General features: G+C 47.9%; 1 long non-coding RNA gene and 1 other non-coding gene across 2 annotated transcripts in view; one reads left to right on the top strand and one right to left on the bottom strand.

Moving 5' to 3' along the window:
* LOC141575575 (uncharacterized) overlaps positions 1–14,989 on the top strand; it is a 40,125-nt gene that overhangs the window by 13,662 nt on the left and 11,474 nt on the right. The window lies entirely within an intron of this gene.
* TRNAT-GGU (transfer RNA threonine (anticodon GGU)) lies at positions 14,860–14,932 on the bottom strand. Its single transcript has one exon. It is a non-coding gene; the product is annotated as a tRNA-Thr (tRNA).

The following is a 14,989-nucleotide window of genomic DNA, read 5'->3' as shown; positions in this document are numbered from 1 at the left end:
CCATACATGAAGCAACTGAGCCTTATTTTAACTTTATTAGAATCCCATCTAGGATTGTAACCTCAGGACATCACCTCCACATGGTGGCCAGCCGTGGAGAAATGATGCTTGTGTGTGACGAATGAAAGGCAGACTTCTCACAAACACGCACTTTTCTGGCCAGGAGCCTTTTCATTGGGCTGCTACATTCCTTGTTAGCAATACGACAACAAGCACTAAGAGAATGCCTCCTCTGTGTCTGAGACTGTCAGTGTTTTCACGTGTGTGTGCCAGGCATTGCTTGTTTGCTCTTAGACCCCGTGTCGCCCTTTTCTTCTGCTCCGTCTCTCCAGGACCCTTCCCAGAACACCCTTCTTCTGATTTCTACCTCCCCCAGGCAAGGAGACTGCAGGGTGGCCAAGGCCTTCCTCCCTCTTCCCATCTGCCTTGTGGGGGGCTGTGTGAGGTCTCCATATCCAGCTGTGGCTAGCTCTTCTCCGTGGCGTCAGCTCTTCTGCCCCACCGTGGTCCTAGCTCCGGCTAGTGACCCTGGCTCCTGGGCTCTATTCGACCACACCTTCCTTTAACCAATCTTAAGATGGCCTCTTTATTCTGTTTGCATCCATCCCCTGTGGAACCAAATCTCTGCCTTGAATTCCAACTATTTGAAAGACCTAGAGTGTTTTTGTTTCACGATGCAGCTACAACATGCTATTACATCTAACCTCTGCAACATTCCCGGGAGGAGGTAATACTATCTCCATTTACAGATTGAGAAATTGAGGCTCGAAAGAGACCAATGGTGTGCGCAGCCTTACATGATCCATAAACGGGAGCTCTGTGGCTCAAACCCAGCCATCTCCAGAGGACAGGTGACGCTGATTGAGGGCATTCTTGTGCCAGGCCCTGATACCTCAGCATGCCTAATGCCCCATCCCACATAGCCCTCACAGCATCGCCCGTTACAGATGGGGACACAGAGCTCAGAGGCACGAGCTCGCCAATGGCGCAAAGCTGGTAAGTAGCAGAGATGGGATTCAAACCCAGGTCTGCCTGTCTCCAAGCTGGTTCCTTCTGTGACTTCAAGTGCTTCCCCTAAGGTGGTGTGTGTCACAACTGCGGCTGTATGGCTGAAATATAAATCTCCAGTCCCCACCCCCAGAAATTGCAACTGGGGTGGGAGGGGGCTCGGAAGTAGGCACTTCGCACATCTGCCCTAAGTGATGTTGAGGCAGGGGGTGTGGGAACCACATGGGATCAACCCTGCTTATCCTCCACCTCCCCCACCCACCTGTGACACCCCGTGTAGCCTCTGCAGGCCTCTCCCTGCCCACCTCGGCTTCCTCATCTGCACAGCGAAAGGCTGATAATCTCCAAGGTCATCCCAGGTCTCCTCGGAGCCCCCTAAACCTCTGTGCTATCAGAGTGCAAGGCACGTGGTACCAGGCTTCCCAGGGGACCACTGCTGCCCCACTGAGCCCTCCAAGGGCACAGCTGACGGCTGGGGGTCCAGGGTTTCTCATGGATTCCCCGGGGCTGTGAGACTCAACAGGAACCCTGTGGCTTGAGAGTAAAGGAAAGCCCTGTTTATTGGTTTCCAGTAGTTGGCAAACTGGCATTTCAAAAAGGAAGTGAATTGTTGGGCGGGGGGTTTTAATTCAGGGAAATATTTGAAGAACTCAGTGTTTGCTCTGAGAGGTCATTAAATAAGTTTTGTTCCCACACCCTCTGGAAAAATGATGCTTCATTAAAATGGCAACATGAGGTGTAGAGAAAACGGCGAAATTGGGAACACTGAAAAGACACATTCACTAGATCCCACTTAAAATGTAAAAGGGGTGTAAAGAAAACAAAGGGACATTTTCTCAAGGCAGCTGAGCGACACAAAACACAGGCATCTTTGTCTCCTTCCTGAAAACTTCCACAATGCGTTCTCCTTTCTTCCTCTTGACTAATCTCTACTTGTCAGAGGTGTTGAGTTTCGGCCAGACTTTCTGCTCTGCTCGCATCAAAGGCTGCCGCCCCGTGAATAGGCAGCTCTCACCTTCCGAGCCTCTAACTCCTGCCCAGCGGACGCAGGTCATTCGCCATAATTAGCTCACAGACAGAATTTCCAGGCGGGGTCCAGGAGCGTCAATCACAGAGATGGAGGGGAGGTCGGTGCGTGGGAACCGCGGGAGGAGCCGGGCGTGGGGCGCACCGTGGTCCCCCTGACCCAGTGGCTGCAGATCCCCCCGCGTGATGCTTCCTTGGTTGTCCCCTGGCCACATCCGTGCTTGATAGACAGGCTGTTGTCACACAGACTCAGAGCTCTGCTGCCTTGGTGCCAGCTACCCCACGGGTGGGAGGCGGGCGGAGTTTCTGTTTCTGCTACAACACGACCTCTCTACCTCGTTCCAAAGGCGTCCTGGTTCCTGGAGGGGGTTTTCCTTGTCCCAGGAGCGGCTCTGTGCTTGCAGAGGGCTTGGGGTGCTCAACAACCCATGGTACGAGGGAGGAGGCTGGGGTTCTGCTGGAAGTGATGCTTTCTTGTGTTTCATTCTTTCACCTATAATACGAAGGTGATGGTTTAGAACTATTAGCTCACAATGAGTAAGAGTGAGGACCAAACACTTTGAAAACACAGAATAATGGTAAGTACCAAAACCTCGTAGGTCTTTACTGATAACCTCTACCCGGTCTGGGTTTTGCTGACGCACGTGCCCCGGGCTGCCTCTTCCCCCACAAGCTGGCTCCTGCTCCCTGACTCTTCAGAGAGGGTCGGAGCCTGGGAAGCTGTGAGTTACTTCAGTGCCAGCCTCAGTTTGGTCGGTTCTGATGCCTGCATGTGGTATATTGGTGAGGGTGCCTGTATCGTTACCCACGCCTGCCCTCTGGGACCACCTCTCAACACCCAAAGGCCGGCCTTGCCCAGCGGCTGAGTCCTGTGCCTTGCTTAGCGCAGGAGAAGGGGCTGGAGTCCTGCTCCAGGCAAGGAGCTGCCACCAGGGGCTGTGGGCCTCTGCTCCTGGGGCACCTCCAGATCCTGCAGCACAGAGAGGTTTTCCTGGGGGACCGGAGGGCACATTGAGACTAGAGAAAGCAAATGGCAAAAACCTAATGAAATCCAAGGCAGCGTCAATCTATGCTGTCCCCTGGTGGTTATGTGCTGTACTACACCCGGCTCCCAGAGCCGCTGTAAAATTCCAACCACTCCTCCGTCTCCCTCTGTCCTACAGCAAGGAGGTCTAGAGCCTGGAGGAGTCGGTAAAGATAGATTCGGGGCAGTGAAAACATATCTCTGAATCTTCTCATGGGACTGAAGACTGAAGTTTTACTGTGAGAGCCATTCAGTCTTTATCTGGCAATGTTTACAAACTAGCAAACAATGCCAGAATAAAAAATAACACATTTAATGGATTTAAATTGGCTTTGACAGTTAACAATTAAAATTATATTATTTAGTCTCTTTTGACTTTTACCCAAGTTTGTTTTCAAGTTCCGTCTCATAGTTATTGTTTTACAATAGTTTGAGGGGAATAGAACGATGTGGTTTTAATCCCTGTTTCACTGATGTGGAGACAAGAGACGGGGCCTCAAGTCCCTGCAGAGTCAGGGGTGCAGGTCTCTGGGTCCTAAATCAGAAGCCAGATCGGGGGCTGGACGCCCAGGGCAGCCCTGGAGGCCTTTCATTTTGGATTTGCGGCCTCACCCTCTTCACGGCTGTTTATTTCTGTCGCACATGCAAGGAGCACTTCTTGTCAGCTGTGCACACTATGCTAGGCATTTCAAATATGTTCCTGGAAGTTGTCAGGGCTGTTCTCTGCGAGGCCTGAAGGCAAAACTCAGTGTTTGTAGTAAATAGGTACTAAAATTATATCAGCTATTGAGAGGATGGATTATTTCCAGGTTGCTTAGCTGTACTGGCTGGGTGTTGGGTTTAGCAGTGGTGCCAACACATTGTAGACAAGGATCCTGTGTTCTCGGGCTCTGAGAATCACGCCGGTAGAGGTGGTGCAGAGTCTGCAGGGTGTGATATGCAGGTGAGGGTGGGGTCAGCAGAGTTCAAGAAGGGGTTTATGGAGATGCAAGGGAAGGTTCTGGAAACCTTGCTGGGATGGCACTTCCCTTGGACTAGACCCCAGAGGCTGATGCGAGGACACCAGCAGCTCCAGAAGCTAGAGCTACAGCGTTTTGCAAACAGTGGCTCCAAGGAATATTCGTTCCTGGAATTGAAGCCACCTCTTTATGGGATTCTCTCTTCCAGTCCCTCTAAGCCTCTGATACGGACTGTGTTGTCTTCCTCCAAAATTCACACGTTGACGTCCCAGCCCCAGTATCTGAGCATGTGACTTTATTTGGAGAAAGGGACTTTAAAGAGGTCATTAAGTTAAAATGAGGTCACAATCCAGTATGGCCTGCTGTTCTTCTACGAAGAGGAAATTAGGACGCAGACACGTGCAGAGTCCGCGTGAGGACACAGGGGAGGACGGCCAGCTGCAAGCCGAGGAGGAAGCCCCTGAAGAGGCTTGCCCACGGACACCTTGCCGTCGGACTTCAGCCTGCAGTAAGCGAGCGTCGTTTCAGCCTGTCAGTCCGCGGACGTGGCTGGCAGCCCGAGCCGACTGGGACAGGCTTCTTCTGAGTTTAGGGAACGGGACTAGATCGTCCATCCAGTCGGCACCAACACCAACCAGGCAAGACCACCAAACTGCTCTGTAAGAACTAAGGAGGCTCAAAAAAGACAGAAGAGTGACTGTGAAGTAACCTCTGGTTTGAATGGCATCAGTGTCTTTTACTAGACAAGGTATATTAGCATGATTTCTGGAGAAAAGCCCAAATACCTGCCCAAAATATGTACACTGCAGGAATGATCCAATAGAACCCCCCCCGCCCCCGCCCCCACCCTGGCTCTGCAGTGTTCTGTGGGAGGACTCCAAAGGGGATGAAGAATGTCTTCAACTCAAAATGAATCATACAGCCAAGTTTTATGGAACCTGGCCACACAGTGATCAATTATTACAAGAAAAAGTACTCACCTCCATTTCCCCTAATCTTTCTCTAAGCTGTCCTGAGATAGCTGGTGTTTAGCTTATAGGTTACATTATTTGATGAAACTCTACAAAAGATTTAGTTTAAGAAAAAAAAAAAAAAAAAGAGCCTAAGCGCCCAAGACTTGGAGTCCAGCAAATTCAGGCATCCTGCTGGGGTCACCAGCGGTGGTGACGGGGTGGACACTGCTGGTGAGCTAATCCTTCCAGGGCGTTGCCCACGGCAAAGGCACTGAATGCAGTGTCACCTAGGTTCCACCGAAACACTAGTAGGTAAGACGGTGTATGAGGTGGCAATTCAATCTTGGTCACCGCTGCTACGCAGCCTTACGATCTTGAGTAAATTACTTTACTCTCTGTGCCTCAGTTTTCTTATTTCAAAAGGTTGTTGTCAGAGTCACAGACACAGAAAACAAACTATGGTTACCAGGGAGGAAAGGGAGCAGGGAGGGATAAATTGGGAGCTTGGGATTTGCAAATACTAACTACCAACTATAATATGTAACTACTATATATAGGTCCCACTGTATAGCACAGAGAACTATACTCAATACTTTGCAAGGACCTATAATGGAAAATAATATGAAAAGGAATATATATATATATTTATAACTGAATCATAATGCTCTACACCAGAAATTAACACAACATTGTAAATTGATTATACTTCAATTAAAAAAAAAAAGGTTGTTGTTAATGCACATGAAGTGCTTGAAATGGTGCCTGGCACAGAGTATGGTTTTAGGCAGCGTAGGCTTCTCGTGTTTTTCTTAACATCCTCAGAGGAGGAAATGAAGGACAGCAGAGGTGCTGGGCGCTTTGCTCCATACCCTGGGTACCATGGTGAAGGGGGAGTCCAGGCAGGCAGGCTACTTGGGTTCTCTAGCGCCCTCTGTTGGTGATACTATTTTATGCAAGGACTTGTGACCTCATTCCTGCTGGGACTCACCTGAGGGTGATCTTCACATGTGTGTCATGTGCTCCTTTACCCCTAAATACTTCAGTGTGCATTCTCTAAAAACAAGGACATTCTCTTACAGAAACACAGTAAAAGGATCAAAATCAGGACGTTAACATTGATACAATATCTCATCTATAGACCATATTCGAATTTTTGCCAGCTGTTTCACTTCTGCCCTTTGTAGGAAAATCCAATAAATCTTTTCTGGTCCAGGATCCAATCTGGGATCCTACCCACATTTTATTTAGTTGTCATGTCTCTTTAGTCTTTTTTCATCTGGAACAATTCCTCAGCTTAAAAAATTAAAAAAAAATTTTTTTTTTGGTCTTTCATGATGTTGACACTTTTAGAGAACAGGTTCTTATTTTGAACACAGCCCCTCAGTTTGAAAACAGATTTACTTTTAATGTGCACCTTTTCTGGAAACCCAGCAAATTTACCAAAAGGAATGAAAAAATAGTGGGAATATATGAGACATCATAACAGACACCAGGTGGGAATATTTTGAGGTGGGTGGATCTTCTGATGACACATTGAAATTCATTAGGTTGCTCACTGTGAGTAAATCAGTCACTTCATACATAAGATCATGGGTTTGACTTCTATGGTCTCTCATATTCCTTCTGGCTCTGGAATTCTTCTAAAATGATGCAATTCAGATGCATTGTTAATGGTGTGATTGACATGCTTTTATTATGTGTTCCAACACTGGCTTCCCCTTGGAAAGGAACATCCTAGTTAACATCGTTGACCTCCTACTGTTCAATTCTCTCTTCCTTGAACCTTTACAACTTTTATTCCATTTTCTTCACATCCTCAAGCGCCTTATTTTGACCATGCTTCTGCCACTTGGCTGGTCTTGGAACGAAGACATGCCTCACACGCTGGGACTGGGATTCCAACCATTTTCTCCATCCAGGAAACGCTGGCTCCTGTGAAACAGGAAGGACTGCGCCAGCGCGCTCGGCTTCCCGCCACCGCCCGGGCTGGTTGTGATTTACTCTTCCCAAAAAATCAACTGCTGTGTGTAGGCACCTGGCAGGAAGTGAACCACCTGCTGAATGCTGGTGTAGACAGGGAGCTGGCGCCAATGCCGTTGCTCCCCGGCTGGCGGTTCTCGGGTACACCCGCTAGATGCTACTTCCAAGGGCTCTATTTGCTCCATTTGCTATATGGGGTAAAAGAAAGAGGCAAAAAGCCCCTTGGAATGGTAGACTTTGGAAGTGAGTCTGAGAGAGTAATGATGCTAAAGAGGAAGGTGAAATGTAGCTAATAATTGCACAGTGAAGGTGTAGAGTTTCCAGTTGCCTTTGAAATGGCAACGAATTGGCTATTCCCTTAAAAGGTGGGAAGGAGGGTTGGGGTCTACATTAAAAGGGAAGTTTGAGTTCCAAAGAGCCATCTGTGTGTCCCCACGAAGTGCGGCTCAATTTTGGGAGATACTTTCAAATAAAATTTTCTAACCTCCTCTAGCGTCCCAGAGGCTTTTTACACCCTATTTCCTGTTAATTTTTATAATCTGGCTTTATCCTCAAGTTCGAGGCTGGGAGGAGGAGGCAGGTCCAGGGCTTCTGGGCGCTGGCTCTGCTCGGTTCCGTGACTGGTTGCTGGTTACATGGGGGCATTCACGTTGTGAAGCTCAGCGTGCTGCTCATTTCCCTAAATGTGATAAAAGGTTGACTTAAAAATAAATGAATCCTGTTAGCGTTGAAGGTGTAACGTAGTGAAGGCAGAGCCCGATTTTCCCTTGGCCAGACCCCTTGCGGTGGGCGCGCCCCCCGGGTGGGCCCCCTGCGACCCTGCACCTTGGTGAGGATGCGGTTCGCGGTCCAGGCGGCGCCACCGTCGCCCGTGTGCGGAAGGCCTCCGTGGGCTGTGGGAATGGCGGCCTCGGATTTCCTGACTTTTGTGCATTGATGGTCTCACTCACAGAGTCGCATTAACCCAGCTTTGGAGTTTGAATGCCACCATTGGCAGCCTTCTGACGTGCTTTTCAGCCCGAGTGGAGGCTGGTAACGAAGCCAGGAATTCCCAAGCTTTCCCAGGCGAGCGTGGAGACACACTGGGACGTCTTTCTCTCTCTCCCCCCGCCCTGTCCATCTGCAGGCTGAGTGTGCATCCGTCAAAGGCAAACTCTGAATCGGGCTTTGTGCGCGTCTCTGGAAAGACACCCAGCATCGTGTGATGGGGAGAAGTGTCAGTGGGGTGGCAGTGACATCTGCAGAGCCAGCCCCGTCCCTGTCTGCCGCGGAGTGCGTGTGGGCATGCTTCAGGAGAGCAATCCACCCGTGAGAGAATGGAGCTTTTGACATCAGCTGAGGCCGGGGCCGCCTTACAATGAGAGGCCTGTTGGTCAAAGGGAGACTGTTTAATGAACTGAGAACCAGAGGCCAGCTCTGGCCATCTGGACTGAGGCTCTCCGGAGCAGCTCTGTACTGTGACTGGTTACACTGAAGCACGCTGCCTCGCAAAGAAAACAACTGCAACGTTAAATTCATATTTCAAAATCGCGAACTTCTAGGTACTTGTGTATGTGTGTGTGTGTGATGGAAAGCATGGTGTCAGTGTTAGATACCATCACCTTATTAGCAAGTAAGCCTGCAAAAAAGTATCCCACGTTTGGCTCTGAGGTCAATAATGATAATGGCTTTTTCCTGACAGCGGGTAGCAAGGTCCTGTCAAGGATGTGGAAACACGCTACGAAAACGAAATCCATTAAGGCCCTAATTATCAGGTGAGGAAGGCAGGTGATCACGATTGTCACCACTTGGCTGGTGAAACACTGGGACCCAGGGAGGACGACGGCTCTGATGACTCATGACCAAGGTCGAGTGACAGGTGGGAGGCAGAGCTGATATCTCAGCGTGTCCTCCAGCCTCTGGCGCTGGGCAAGGACACGCGAGGCTGGCGCTGACTTTTCCTGGCAGGCTCGTGGTTCGCAGCCAGAGTGCAGGTGGCGGTGCTGTGATTCCTGGCGTAACCTTCAAGGCGTCAGTGACAATCTCGTCGGCGCCAGGTCCCGGCTGAGTGTCACAGCGCAACACCCGGGCTTATCCGAAGCCGGTGGAGGTTTTCCGAGCGGCGTTTCATTTATTAGTTGTGTTGGAAAGAAGTCACTAACAGCTAGCCGGGTACCTCTGGATCTTAACAGCTGTGGCTTTGTAAGGGACTTGGGAGGGGGCTGTTTTCAAAGTGCCCTTCAGAAAGTATCACCTTCGATGGGGGCTTCCCTTCTGTTCCAGGAGGACGACTCCCAACAGGAAACCAAGCCCACAAGGAAAGTCAGGCTGTATTTTCTTACAGTCCATTTTAGCAAGCATGCCTGCACACCACCTGACCTTCTGTTCGCCTTTGTTGGCAGAAGTCCTGATGCTTTTCTGTCCCATGTGAGTGTCTTGGAAGGTGCCCTGCGCAGACCGCATGGCCGGGGGCTGGGTGCTTGTGGTTGGATCGGGGGACCTAGAAAGCCCCTTCTTGTCTGAGATGTGACGACTCCAGAACTAATGAGTCTCAGCTCCCAGAATGAAATGGTGATAATTACCGATGATCCAGTACTTTCTGGGTTCCAGTCTCTGTCTGAGATCTTAACATTACTCTGTAAATTCTACTGAAACTGTAGCCAATAATATCCTCATTCGACAGATGACGAAACCGCGGCTCACAGAAATTGAAAGCTTGTCAGATGGCACAGATTTAGGAAGTGACGGTCGCCTGGAAGTCGGTTCCAGACCAGCTAATTCTGTGCTCTAAACCCACAGCTTAGCCAAAACGAACTTCAGTCGCCTTGTGGTGTCTCTGATTCAGATTAGCTCACAATCTCTGTCTGCATTTTTGAAAATGTATGACTGAATCACTATGCTGTCCACCAGAAACTAACGCAACATTGCAAATCAACTAGACTTCAATTGAAACAAAAAAGTAATGTTTCCTGGATTTTCAGAGGTGTGCAGGTACAGCAGCAGTCTATCCGGACGACTTTAACTGTAAATGTTTTGTGGTGTCAAAAGTCACTTCTTTTCCATGATAGACCCCAGGGTTTTTATGAACATAATTAAAACTTCTCTGTCTTAAAAGACATGTGAATAAAAGGAAAGTTGCCTAAAGTACTTGTGAAATATGCAAGTACAATTTAACACTCGTGGTGAAAAATACAATATTTTAGAATAACTCAAGCTTTTCAGTTTGACTTTGGAATGAAAATGAACTCAAAAGTAAAATAAGAAAGAAAATAGCTTTATTGTATGTCAGGGTATGGAACACAAAGTATACAGCAGATATTTCAAGAATATAGCTTCATCTCATCACTCGATGCGCATTAAAAAATCAATACCAAGCGCAGACTGCATCCATGAAGCTGATATTTTTTCAGATTTTATGAGGACTTTTTCAACTTTGATGTTTTCAAAAATGCATCGGAGCTTGAGGTGGAAGTGGCCTGATGACACTGAGCGAGGAGGATGCCGGCCTGCCTCCGGCTGCCACCAAGAAGATGAGGTTGTCTGAGCTTGGTGGGGGTCCGCTGGTGGTGCAACCCACGTGGCCCCAGGACACTCATCTGCAAGGCTCTCACTGAGGCTCTGCAAATCTTGCAAAATAAACAACAGCTCTGACACTGACATTTTATCATTGGAAAGAGGTCATGAACATTTCCAATGGCTACGCAGAGAGGTGAGACCTACTCCACTTTCAATGCCTATGAACTACTGTGAATAGCTCTTTTGCTCTTTCTTTGTTTCTTTGTTTCTTTCTCTTTGTTTCTTTCTTTCTTTCTTCCCTCCCTCCCGCCTTCCTTCCTCTTTCTTTCTTTCTTCTTTCTTTTCTTTCTTTCTCTCTTTCTTTCTCTCTGTCTGTCTGTCTGTCTTTCTGTCTTTCATGAGCAAGGGGAGTGTGGCAAAACAGTCTTAGGAGATGCCAGCAGTGGACGTGCCTTGTTAAATGGGGGCCTAGGAAGGAAGGGTGGGGGGAGTCAGGCCACCAGAGAGGGAGCAGCACGCGTCCGCTCACTGGTCCTGTGGGTCCAGAGTGGGCCCTGCTGTCTGGCGGGCTCGGGTGGTGGTCAGTGCTTCAGGGAGGATGCATGCTCTGTGGCTTGTGTTGGTGGGAGTGTCCACTCTGCCCCTGAGGTTTTCTAGAGCTATTGCTGGCTTTCCCCTTATCCTTTATATAATGTGAATCTTGGCCTCTTTTCTGATCAGTGGTATTGCCTCAATATACAGAAAGGGGAAAATATTGATGAAATCTACCCATCCATCAATCACTTTATTTTATTTTTTATTGATGTATAGTCAGTTACAGCGTTGTGTCAATGTCTGGTGTGCAGCGTGTTTCAGTCATACATATACATACATATATTCGTTTTCTTATTCTTTTTCATTATAGGTTTCTACAGATATTGAATATAGTTCCCTGTGCTATACAGAAGAAATTTGTTTTTTTAATCTATTTTTATATATAGTAGTTAATATTTGCAAATCTTGAACTCCCAATTTATCCCTTCCCAGCCCCTTTCCCCCAGTAACTATAAGATTGTTGACTATATCTGTGAGTCTGTTTCTGTTTTGTAGATGAGTTCATTAACGTCTTCATTTTTCTTTTTTTAGATTCCACTTATGAGTGATATCATAGGGTATTTTTCTTTCTCTTTCTGGCTTAATGCACTTAGAATGATGATCTCCAGGTCCATCCATGTTGCTGCGAATGGCATTATTTTATTCTTTTTTATGGCTGAGCAGTATTCTGCTGTGTAAATAAACTACAGCTTCTTTATCCAGTCATCTGTCGATGGATATTTAGGTTGTATTTTTGATTTTATATAATAAAACATCTGGTGCAAGAGAGGCTGGCTAAAAGATAATTAATAAGATGTCATGAGACAAAAACATTGTGACATTAGAGATTTAGAACTGATGTTTGAATGAAATGTCAGTGTTGAAAAACATGTCAGTTGCTGATTTTGAAGGGTCTATATTTGAAATTCAATCACCAATTGACATATTTTCGATTTGAGCATGAGCCTGTGATGTTCAAGGACGGAAAAGGCCAGAGAGCAGACAAAGGGGCAATGGCAGCGACTAGGAGAGCTGTCCACATACGCAGTGAGACAGGAGCCATGGTACCTTGAACCACAGTGGTTGCTGCAGGAGGGTGAGAGGTGGTTGGATTCTGGACGTGTCTGAACGAGACTGACCGACAGGATTTGCTTGTGGGTCAGAGGAGGAGAAGAGGTGGGAGATCAGACAGCACCGTCCCCGCCAGGCAGGTGGAGAGTTTCCAGGTCTCAGCTGCATCCTCCAATGTAGCCACTTCTTCCCTTCAATCATTTCTTATTGCTCTCTGTTCTCCCCTTCTCACCGTCTTCCTCATTTCATCACCTCACATCGCGGTGTCAGTCCCAGGAGCAGTGTGAGGCACAAAAGATGGGATTTCAGACCTCCATTCCATCCGTCCGTCACAGGTGTGCCGGTGCCTCCCTGCCTCCTACCCGTGGCTGGACAGTGGGGCAGGGGTCCCTTTGACCAGCTGATGGGAAGAAGGAAGCCAAGTTCATGATGGGTCAGACTGGAGTGAGACGCGAGCTGAGACTGGACCGCTAAGTGGGTGGTGAGATGCACCATCCAGCCCACTGGCCCTTGATGTGCTCAGTGTGCAGGGGAGTGCTGGAGGAACACGGAGTCCTGAGCAGTGCCAGATGGCTTGGTGGTTGGTCAGAGGCCTTCAGGGAGAAAGCCTGGGCCCTCAGGGATGAGTGGGCCTAGGGAAGAAGCATGTGGATGGGTACCAAGTGTGAATGGCTTTGTTCCTCATGTGAGACCTACGGACAGCTTCCACTGTGCACGAGGCACTAAACACACAGCTGAGGCCAGCCAGCCTCCTCATCTGCCTCCCGGATGGGCCTGTGGATGGAGCAGCCCTGCTGGCAGGACTGGAGGCAAAGTGTGGGCCATCGGCAGGCTCCTTGTCACCAAGACTCCTGGCTGCGAGGGTCCAACACAGCCCAGCCGCCTCCTCCATCCAGCGCTGCTCCCTTCGCTCCCTCACCAGTGTCCCGACAGTGTGCCCCAATTAATGTTTTGTAGGCAAATATCTGTCTTTGAATCGTCCCTGGGGAACCTGGGCTAAGATGGGGAGGGACACCAAAGAAAGTAGAAAATAAAAAAAGAGAAAATGAACATCCGACATGCTGTCACTGATTAACAGAGAGGATGCTTCCGGTGGGTCTGTATCTCTTTGTCTGTAGCTGACACAGGTACCTGCAACTTTCGAAAGATCCACTGGGTGGAGAACTTGCATCAAGTTTGTCGCTCAAACTGCCGCCCCGCCAGCCTGTCAACGGAGCTGCATTTATGTCTGTATTTACTTATTTATTTAACCATTATCGAGATGAAATGATGGGTTCTAATCGACAGTGAGATGCATTTATGGCTCTTCTTAGTGGCCTAAGCTTTTCAAACATTACAGGCCGGAAAACATTATATAGAATTACATTTCTCCTGCGATTGACTTTCTATGGAATGTTTTTTAGGAGAAAAAGATTAACTGGGTGAGGATAAGCTAAAATTTCTGCATAATCATTTTTGTTGAACGCTGAGTCTTGATGAGTTTGTTATGATTTATTCAAAGCTGTTTTAGATGTGCAAGACAGTATTTTTTTGGACTCTCTGGAAGTGAGTATTGATTGAAAGATAACTGCAGATTAAGGAAATAATTTTATTCATTAAAAAGCCTTATGCATTGGTGTGCTTTTTACATTTCAACTTTCAAGCACTGGGCGAAGGAGTTTCTTTTCCTGTGCATTGTTATTCTTGCTGATTATTGGGAAAGTTTTATTGAGGTCACAGAATGTAGGTTAATAGAATTGAGTAGAGCGTGTGGTCTTGGTTGCAGCTGGGAGAGGAAGGCATGTGGCCCCAATTCAGCTGCCAGCCAGCCCTGTGGTGGGAGCCGGGCCCCAGGACTCCTCGCTGGCTCCAGGTGGGGCCTCGGCGTGGGCGTCTTCCCTGCCACGAGGGTCAGGAGCCCTGGACAGCAACACGGTCCCAGCAGGGACCCCCTAAAATAGTCTAGATGTGCGTCTCTGCCTCTGGGTGCACTTTAAAGCAGTGATTAGCAAATCCAGCCCACTGCCTGGGTTTCACAGTCCTTGAACTCAGAGTGGTTTTCACAGATGGACGTTGTCCATCGATTTTATGACGGGAAACACTCACTTTGAACCACGATGGAGTGAAATATTTCCCTTCTCTTCCCCTCCAGCCAAATTCCTTTCTTTTTGTTCACAGACCTGTATTACCAAACAAATCATATGCAGTTATGGTATTTTGGATTTTGTCAATTAAAATGTGTGGGAATTTGTTTTCTCTTTTTTAATATAAATACCTAGATAATACTCACATCTTGCCTCTTGACCTATAAAGCCTGAAATATATATTATCTGGCCTTTATAGCAAAAAGTTTGCTGATTCCTGTTGGAGCAGGTCTGTCCAAAATTATACGTAAAACACGTGTGAAGTGTGTGGATTTTTTTTCTGGGGCGAGGTTTCCTGGCTTTGTTTGATCTGAAAGGAGCGCGTGACCAAATGTTGAGACCACCAGTCTCACTGGATGAGGGCCTACCCACTGCCCCAAACGCTTCACACGTACTGTATGTATAAGAACAATAATTCAAAGCATTATGAGGCCAGCGTACAAAGAATGATCGACACATTGCCCATGTGAATTTAAGGGGGCAAACGGTAGGGCTGAATTGAATTGTTAAAAATTTGCGAGCAACTCTTTAGTCATGATCACGAAGCTTATTACATTTTGCTGGGAATAGCGTAAGCTATTGTTTGATCAGCTTTATGACATAATGTGAAAAACAGGAGCCCTCTTCTTCTTTTTTTTTTTTTCTGATGGAGGTACTGGGGATTGAACTCGGGACCTCGTGCATACCAAGCACATGCTCTACCACTGAGCTACACCCTCCCTCCCAAGAGCCCTCTTCTTCGATGCCCTTAAGAAAAGCAGAGCTTGGCGCGGCATG

The sequence above is a fragment of the Camelus bactrianus genome, chromosome 29 (genome assembly GCF_048773025.1).
Source record: "Camelus bactrianus isolate YW-2024 breed Bactrian camel chromosome 29, ASM4877302v1, whole genome shotgun sequence".
Classification (NCBI taxonomy): domain Eukaryota; kingdom Metazoa; phylum Chordata; class Mammalia; order Artiodactyla; family Camelidae; genus Camelus; species Camelus bactrianus.
Note: the sequence above shows the minus strand (reverse complement) of the source record. Positions and strands in the feature narration are given on the sequence as shown.